General features: G+C 42.8%; 1 protein-coding gene across 3 annotated transcripts in view; it reads left to right on the top strand.

Moving 5' to 3' along the window:
- Positions 1-9,724, top strand: part of Nsmce2 (NSE2 (MMS21) homolog, SMC5-SMC6 complex SUMO ligase) — a 219,189-nt gene that overhangs the window by 156,547 nt on the left and 52,918 nt on the right. The window lies entirely within an intron of this gene.

Genomic DNA, 9,724 nt, shown 5'->3' with positions numbered 1-9,724 from the left:
TTCTCTTCTCTTCTCTTCTCTTCTCTTCTCTTCTCTTCTCTTCTCTTTTCTTTTCTTTTCAGTATAAATTCATTTGCAGTGTTCTTTATCTGAGCTACTCAAGTGCTATTATGTGACATTTACTGGGTAATTCAGACAGCACTTTGGTTAAATCCACAGTGTGGTGTCACTAGGTAAACACTTGAAAATGGAAATGTATGTCTCTTCTGGCTTTATCAGTTGAGATTAAAGGTGGTTTATAGCACAGGGAACCTTTTCTCTGCCACTTTGTCTCAGTGTGGGCCAATAATCTGTCACCTGAAACTACTTAAAATAGGTTGGGCTTTCTGGAGTGTCATGCTGCTGTGATGACATCAGATCTGACTACAGGGGAGGAAAGAATCCTTCTCTAACTTGTGTGCCTCCATGACCTTTGTTTCCAGTAAAAGCACTGCCATTTTCAGCTCTTGCCTCTGTCCATTTCTCAGATGTTTTCTACACCAGTTGCACCTTTTCTCTGTTCACGCTTTGAAGTTTTTAGTCTGGTTATCATTGTTTCTGTCAAGGAAAGAACACAATGTGCAGCTTGGAAGTGTATGAGTTTCACCAGCCTAGATATGTCCAAAGTGAGAAGAGGGCTGTTGGAAGAGAAAAAGAATAGCGAACCAAATTCTGAAGATGCTTTCTCTGGAGTCTCAGGATGCCCCAGAAAGCTCCCCCATGACAGAGGGCTTAATGGGAGACTGACCCTCCTCTCTTGCACATAGAGAGCCTCACCCAGAGCTAAGCTTCCTGTGTGCTATGCATTCCTGACTGCATCTGGCACTGTTTGCAGAAGGCCTGCAGGGGACAAAGGAAAAGAGAAAGAAAGAGAAGATAGTTCCTTCATACTGTCTACCTCTGCCTTTTCTTTTCCTGAACTTAATGTGGCCTTGTGGCTCAGCTGGGGAGTAGTTGGAGAATAACTAGATCGGTTGGCAGAACTTGAATTCTGCCACCTCTAAGGTAAAGGGAGGCAACTACTTTACACACTTAAGAAGCTGTAGTAAGCCTTAGTGAATTCCCTGTTGACACTGTTTTGTTAATTGAAATACTGCTCTGGTTGAAGCAAGCACTAAAGAGCCTGAACCACCGAATAACCCTGAACCGTGTGCCTCCAGAACTCACAGGGGAGCTAGATAATATTCATTGCCATGTTAGTAGCAATTGTAGTTTAGTTCTGACTTTTTAAATGATGAGCTCTTGAGTAATAAAAAATAAAGGATGGCAAGTGCTTACTGGACCTCACTATGCACTAAGGTAATATAAATAGCCAAGCATGGGCTCCAGGTACATTTTTTTTCCATAGCCCCCTGAGGTGACATGGTCGTCCTTCAAGTGAGGTGTGGTGAAAAATTAGTGCTTGCCATATCCAGTTTTCTCCTTTAGCTCAGCACGTAACTGTCTGTGACCTGACATAATTGGTGAATATCCCCACTCCTTATACCCTAGGCTAGAGGGGAGGAGGTATAGGAGATGAAGAGAGACTATAGAAGGCTGTATAATGTGAGCACCCACATTGGGAAGCTAGCTAATGTGTTTGGGTATGGTGGAGCTTATTTTTGTTTGGCTTTGAGTTTTGCTGTGGCAATTTTTACAGAAAGCTTCAAGCTTCTTTTCCTCACCTTCTTGCTCTTAAACAGGAGGGAATGAATGATGGCTGGGGAAAGGCAGATTCATTTGTTCCTGTAAGAAAATAATCAAATGTGCTTCTGTGGAACAAAAATGGATTTGAAATTTTGTTTGTTTTTTTCTATTACAAAATTGGAATAAAAAAAAGGAATGTCACTTGTACTTTTTTCCTTTCTCACCACAAACATTGTTATCCACAGTCACTTGCTCAACGAAATTGTTAGCACATTGCTGGACTACTAAAAGTTCTGAAAGTCAGTGAACTAATCCACCTCACACATACACATTGTTCATAGCCTCTTGCTTCTTTTCAACTTGTGTGCTTTTCAATTAAGGTGAGTGTCTGCGTATGCTGTAACTAATGCTGCATTCCTATAAGATGCCTGTCTAGACTGGAGCTCTTAAGAGTCAGCACTGTCCCTGGACCTTCTCTCACCCACTCTTCCCCAAGCACACACACGAAGAAGCAATTACTTAATCTGTTCTCTAAGTGACCCCCTTTGGTAGAACACTCCTTGAGACAAGCAGCTCATTCTGTTTTCTAGAAGAAATTATTTTTTTCTGAGTTTAGGGAAATTTTATGTTCATTGAGTCTTGTTTTTGAAACTGTTCCTTCTAGAATACAGTGAAGACTAGGGTGGGATACTTTAGTTAAAAAACTTTTGCTGGTTGCTTTCAAAAAATAAAGCAATTATGCAATGTATCAGAATATGAATATGTATGCTTTGTAATATTAACCCTTGATGTGGAGGAAGCAACCTGGGCTTTGAAGTCAGGTAATTGCAAAAATAATGCTGACTGGATGCCAGCCACTGTTGCAAACACCTTTATAAGTTCCCTTGCCCTTACCTCAGCCCTCTTAGGGTGCCCTGTTAATATGCCCATTTCACAGGCAGGAAGAAACCTGAGGTGAGATTAAGGGAGCTGCTCTAAGCCTGAGCCCTTTGCGTGTGGAGCCAGCAGTTGGAATCAAGTGTGCTGGCTGAGGCCTGGCTTCTGAGAGGGGCCACAGCCCAGGCTTCCAGCTCTGGTGCTGCACTTCAATAGCCAGGTAGTACTGGAGCTAAACTGCCCTCACAGCACTCTCCTCACCATAAACATGGGCAAGGCTCTTTGAAGAATTAAATGGAGGGCCTGGAGAGATGGCTCAGTGGTTAAGAGCAAACATTGTTCTTACAGAGGTTCTGTCAGTCCACTCACAACCGCCTGAAACCCCAGCATAGAAGATCAAGTGTCACCTTCTAGCTTTCATGGCCACCTGTACTCATGTGCATATCCACACAGAGAGACATACACATAATTTAAAATAAATGTATTATTTCTTTCAAATGTATTAAATGGAATACTATCAAGCATGACCAAGGATTCTTAATGGTGACTCTACCTAACTCATTTGTGGGTTTCTTTTTTGGTTTTTGTTTGTTTGTTTGTTTTCTCCTAAAACAGTTTAGGCCCCACCCGGAGAGCTGGTATGTAATCTCTTGTGACCAATTTGAGATCCGTTTCAGCATCACTTCAGAATAAGAGGAGTGGCTTTTTAAATGACTCTTCTTGTTGACTATACACCTCAGTTCAGTGTTAGTCACCCTGGACTAAGGACAGGACGGTGGTGAAGAGCCAGCCTCATAACCTTTAACAGTCAATTCTAGGACACACAAGCTGCTGCCCTCACCCCAACTCACTGCTGAAAGGTAACATATTTTACGAATAGCTGATACAACTGAAAAGGAATGTGTTATTTCCCTCTATTTGGTAGCTCCTCTTCTGTGACCCACTGAACTGTCTTGAAAATAAACCTTTAAAACACTTAGAGTGTCAGCTACAAACATTTTACATTTTTAGGTCTGCGAACACTGGAGCTCAAGAGCACTTAAATATTCTGGTTGATACAGGCTTCTCATTACCAAGTTTCTTACTCAGAGAGGAGGAGGCACTAGTCAGCACACCTCTTTTCTTAACGTGAAAGGTGCTTCCCCAAGAAAACAGTTATTCCTGCAGTGCTTTTATTTAATGGGAGTTTGAGTTAATTCCTGTATTGAGACTGAAGGAGTTTTGATTCGTTAAGCAAGCATTCATTTAAGGAAATGTCACATAACTTGAGAACTTTTGCTCCGACCATATGATTTTAGCTTTCTTTTGCTGGGACTGGCTTACTTCAGGACCATGCCATCTGGATCTCAGGCTAAGCCAAATCAAAGATGACAAGGCAGATTAGTGACCTGAGAGGCTGTGCTGTCTCAGCAGTATGACACTGTTCCGACCAATAGTCATTTATTGAGCACGTCTTACAAGAAACTGGGATGCAAAGGACACTGCCCCACACTTTAGTGCATGGGAAAGGAAGGCAAGAGAGTTCAGCAACTCTGAACTCTAACCACCATGTTAGTGGTGGAGTAAAATGTGGGTAGACAAGAAGGCCCCTAGATTCAGCCAGGAGTGGAAGAGGGGAAGGAGTAAGGATGAGCTACAAAGCTTCCTGAAGGAGGGATAGCTACAGTGAGTCCTGAAGGTTACCGTGATGGAGAGGGGATGGAAGAACCAGCTGGTCACTCATGGGCAGTTTTGTAAACATACTGCCTAACCAGTGCCACCTCAGCTCTAAGTAAATCTTATATAACCTGCTAGCATCAGTCTTATATAACCTACTGACTTCAGATCTTAACATTATTTGAATATTTTAAGAAGTCATTTCTTTGCCTGGTACGGTGGCACACCCTTTTAATCCCAGCACTTCAGAGGCAGAGGCAGGAAGATCTTAGTGAGTCCGATGCCAGCCTGGTCTACAGAGTGAGTTCCAAGACAGTCAAGGCTACACAGAGAAACCCTGTCTTGAAAAAGAGAAAACAGACAAATAAAAAATCATTTCTTGTCTTAGAATGATTAGCTAGGCTTGTATAATTTCAAAGGAGTAAGGTTATTTAGGACTTGCCTTTTTGCCCCTGGTTTATGTCACCTACTCTCCTCCACTGTTACTTGGCAGGATTGGGTAGGAACAAGCTAGACCCTCAGCAGTTAGGGCCGCTAAAAAGGGGACCCATGGTGCATCACCTTTAAGGGAAGCCCATGTCACCAGCTGCAGTAAACCTTGTCCCCAGTGTCAGAATTAATGCCATCTGGCCAGTGGCTCCTGGTGTCCATCTCAGTGCCCTTTAGCAGACTAACCACTTTATATTTGGCTTTCTTCTCAAGATAAGCTCCTTACTGTACCATACTGCCCTGTAGACATGGAGTTGGAGTCTGACACTGAATGAACTTATTCACTCCTGGTGGGATTACTCACAGTTTGTTAGCTGTTCAGGGACAGTTTCTTCCACTTGAAACTAAGACATATACAAGAACCTTTGCAGTCTATGGCTCCATTTTCTGCAGATGCTAGTTTATCACTAAAGCCAGTGCATTCCTTTCCTGTCCATTGCCAGTCTGCTGTGTGCAGACACTGTTCTCAGCACCTGGGATAAACTCAGAAATCAGTCCACACAAAGTCTAAGCTGTGGTGTGGGTGTCAGCCTGGCATATTTCATGAGTGGCAATGAAGTCTCTTGGAAAGAGAGAGAGAGACAGGAAAAGACACAAGAACAGAGCTTACAGGGTCCAGATGGCACAAGCCCTATCAAGCCATTGTAAGCAAAAATGAGGGCAGAATGAAAATAACTTCTAGTGATTATTGAGCTCATAGAATATACCAGGCACTGTGTTAAGGTTTGACCTAGGCTTTCTGCTTTAATCCAAATAAGAAAATAAAGCCTTGGTGTAAAGCAGATGACACGGTCTCCAAGGAGGCAAGAGAGAGAAGCTTGAAAAAGCAGTGGGTGAATAGAGGGCTCTATGATTCTGAATCGCAGCTTGGTAGAAGGATACACTTGACAAGATTGGGAATGGCAAGATTAATTTTTGGACTGCACGTGGCCTCTGTGAGTACCTTGTTCAGGGACTGGGGAACAATTTTGGTATGTTTGCTTCTAGAAGAACTGGACTGAAGAATCCAAGCTCACCATGTTCACCCCACCCCCCGGTGCTTTTCCTTGGAGCACCAAGCAGGTACACAGTCCAAGCTACAGCTTCCCTTCCCACTTTTAAAGACCCCACATTGCTGAGTGCTTGTTAAGGGCAAATGCAAAAGCTAAAATCTGAAAAATTCCGTTTCTGTTCCTGGCTATGCCAGACCGGAAAATGAGGTGGCTCTCCAAGCAGCTGCAGTGACCTGTGAACCTGCTCTTGAACAGTAAGTCACAGCAGCCTCAGGGAACCGGCACACCCTTTGTTCTACAAGATGTGGTTCTGAGCCGAATGGACACCCCCAAAGTCAAGTTACCTGTTCAAGACCAAACCTCAAGGTAGAATGTGAAGACAAGCAGAAGGTTTAGTGAAATAAATCAACTAATTTTGCAGGACAAAATAAAGTCCTACCACACAATCTTAATTCATACTCTACTAATTTGAAATTCATGAGACCACTGAAGGAGCTGAGCTGTTAGATATAATATAATTAGGGACTGGGAAAATGGCTCAGAGGTTAAGAGCACTAGCTGTTCTTCCAGAGGAGCCTGTTACAATCCCAGCACCCACACAGCAGCTCATAACTGTCTGTAACTCCAATTTCAGGAGAATCTGACATCCTCAAGCAGACATATATTCAAGTAAAATACCAAAGCACATAAAAAATAAAAAGTAATAACAAAAAATTTTAAATAATAACAATAAGGAGAGGAGATGTATCAGTCTTATTATTTAGGTGCAGCATTGTTGGTCAGTGGTGCAAATATAGGCGGCTACTGTTTTATATCCCTCTAACTGTACAGGTAAATTGTAAGTATAATTTATAACTGTAGTTTAACTACCCTGGGCTATGTCCTGATCCTGGTTGCTATATGCAGAATCAATTTGTACTTACCAGCAAAAGAAAGAAAGAGAAGGAAGAAAGAAAGAAAGAAAGAAAGGAAGGAAGGAAGGAAGGAAAGAAAGAAGGAAGAAAGAGAAGGAAGGAAGGAAGGAAGAAAGAAAGAAGAAAAAGGAAGAAAGGAAGGAAGGAAGAAAGAAAAGAGAATAAAACAAACAGAATAATATAAATGGTGAGGGTAATTCTCTCTGCATTTTCCACACTCAACGTAAGGTAGGAGAGGCCAGCCTGCTGTTCCTCTTAGTTGACCTCAGCTTCCCATTGCTTTCTCCCATCTCTCAGTGTAAGATCTCATTGTATCTAGTGTTTAAAGATACCACATTCCTTTAGCCTAGCACTAAGATGCTGTATCTGCTTGCTATGAGCAAAGAAGCGGCATTCTTTTCATTGCTAAAGGAAATGCCAGCTGTGTTTATCCTTGCTAAGAGGTCAGTTCTCCTTTGCCTTCTATGAGATTTTTATTGTGTTCCTTGATTTTAGAGTTTATAGTTCCAAAAGAGATACAAATTCACTATACTGGTAGATGTAAGGGCAAAGTCAAACCAGTGTCTTACTACCTAAGCAAGTTACTGGGTTTCTGTTCGTGGCTAGTTATTGCAAGACAAGATACTTATATTTACTTCATTGACATTGTACTAAAAGTACAATAAGTCCTAAGATCCTGACAAACACACAGAGTTAATGTCCATCACTGTCCACTCCCTCTCAGGAAGTATGGGTATGGACTTTATGTATGGAAAAGGACAGTTTTTAGGTAGAGGGGTGACATAATCTCTATGGTTTTAGAAAAGATGACTTTGGGGACTGGAGAGGTGTCTCAGTAAAGTGCTTGCTGTGCAAGCATGGGACCTGTGTTCAGATCCTTTACACCCATGTTAAAAAAAATCAGATGTGCTGGCATGCATCTGTAATCCCAGGGCTGAGGAGCTGCAGACAGAAGGATCCCTGGGACTTTCTGGCCAGCCAATCTAACCCAGTTGGTAAGGTTCAGTTTTGATGAAAATTTAATATCTTAGAAAAAAATGATAATAGCAGGGGAGAAGGATTGAGGAGGATACCCAGTGTCAACCTCTAGCCTGTCCACAGATACACACAAAAGTAAAGGTTGTGTTGCTGTCCCTTCGTGTCTGGGCTAAACTATAGCAAACCTGGAATAAGGAAATACTAACATATTGGCAAAGAGTAGGGCCTGAGTGTGTGTTGGGGACAGGAAGAGGTGGCAATGGTATCCGTGTGAGTCAGAGGACAGCTTATATAATTTGGTTCTCTCCTTCCACCATGTGGATTCCATGAATTGAACTCAGGCCATCAAGCTTGAGGGCAAGCACCTTTACCTGCTAAAGCATTTTGTTGGCCCAAGGCTTGGCAGTTTTAAAAGTACAGTAGACACAACATAGGGACTACTTGGATAAGGGAGCATGGGAACAGTCCTAACTCCAAGATGGCTTTGAATTCTCCAGCTCAGGGGTGGAATAATAGAATTGAGCTACCTGGGGCAGAGAATAATAAAAGGGACTGTTGTACTACAAGCAGAAATTATATGCCTGGCATTGAGCTAAGGAAATTAATGCACCACTTGATTTAGTCATTGTGACAAGTCTGCAGAGAGCAGTGCCACTGCCATTTTACCGTTGTGGAAATGTAAGGGGAACACAAAGCCCTGGGGAAAAACCCTGTCTCCCTAGGGTTTGAAGGCAGGGACGTGTGACAGCGAAGCCTACCTTTAAGCCACTTTAAGCAAACTCACTTTGTAGGTCAGGCTGGCCTGGAACTTACTACATAGCCCAGTCTGGCCTCAAACTAACAACAGTACTCCTTCATCTGCACCCCAAGTGCTGGGATAGCAGGTGTGAGCCACCACACTGAGCAGAAGGGAAATTTTGGTTCAGGAAAACTAAGCTGGAATTGCTTGTGTTGAAAGCAGCTGGAAAGTCAGAACCTTTAAGCCCAGGAGAGGGCTGGGATGGAGTTGGGAGTGATGAGAAGTTGAGAGCCTGTGCTGTGGGGAATGCATGAGGTCCTGAGCAGGGGCTCAGAGGGTAATTGATTAAAGAGAAGCAGACTGTAAATAAGCAAAGGGCAGTGTTCACCTAGTTTTGGACCTTAGGAGTGTGTGTACCAGTAAGCAGTGCTATACACACAGTGTATTTTTCTTGAGGCCAAATTTTAGCTTTGTGCTTTGGTGTAAAGTTTTTATCAGCACAGTATTAAAATGTTCATTGTGTGATTACTGTTAGAGCTTAGTCCCTGCCTTCTCAGAACAAAGGGACTAGTAGGGAGCCATCAGTACAAAGCCCTTAGACAACCCTGACAAGGCATTATCAGTACACTTCACCCCAAGTGTTGTGGTGGTATGTTCTTACAGGGTCCTACATAAGTTTAGTCCCAAAGCCAGGTTTGAGGGATAATGCTAAGGGATTAGACAGTGCTTTTGTTTTGAAAGAAACCCTAAGAAACAGTTGTTTTCTGCCTTCCCCTCCCCAGCTCCCTCCCCTTTGGGGACACCATAGCCCCACTGAAACTCTCTCCTTCCACATGTTTGATCAAATGTGTACACTGAAATTTCTTAGATCTTTTTTTCTGGCTGCGTCATTTTCTATAAGACCCATTTAAATTGGAAAGCATCATGTCTCTTTTCCACCAAGTATCAAAATAGAAAGCCCCAGGCCTTCAGCTTATAGTAAGTAGCCTGATCTTAGATTATACTCTTTACCTTGATAGGCACTCTTCATTTTAAGAGGTTTTCTTGTGTTCACACAGAGGCCTTGGGGGCTGGAGAGATGGCTCAGCAGTTGAGAGCACTCACTGTTCTTGTGGAGGATCCTGGTTCAGTTCCTAGCATCCACTTGAGGGCTCTCAGCCACCTGTAACTCCACTTTTAAGAGAGCTGAAGCCCTCTTCTGGCCGCCATAGGCTCTTACATGAACATGGTGCATATAAACTCACATAAACAGATAAACAAAAATAGATATTTAAAAAATTCATGAAAGAAAGTCCCGTGGTGGTGGTACACGTCCTTTATTCCAGCACTCAAGGAGGCAGAGGCAGAGGCAGGCAAATCTCTGTGAGTTCAAGACCAGACTAGTTTACAGAGCAAGTTCCAGGACAGAGAAACCTTGTCCCAAAAAGAAAGGAAGGAAGGAAGGAAGGAAGGAAGGAAGGAAGGAAGGAAGGAAG

This window comes from Psammomys obesus, unplaced genomic scaffold (genome assembly GCF_907164565.1).
Source record: "Psammomys obesus unplaced genomic scaffold, mPsaObe1.curated_primary_1811, whole genome shotgun sequence".
In the NCBI taxonomy this organism is placed as follows: domain Eukaryota; kingdom Metazoa; phylum Chordata; class Mammalia; order Rodentia; family Muridae; genus Psammomys; species Psammomys obesus.
Note: the sequence above shows the minus strand (reverse complement) of the source record. Positions and strands in the feature narration are given on the sequence as shown.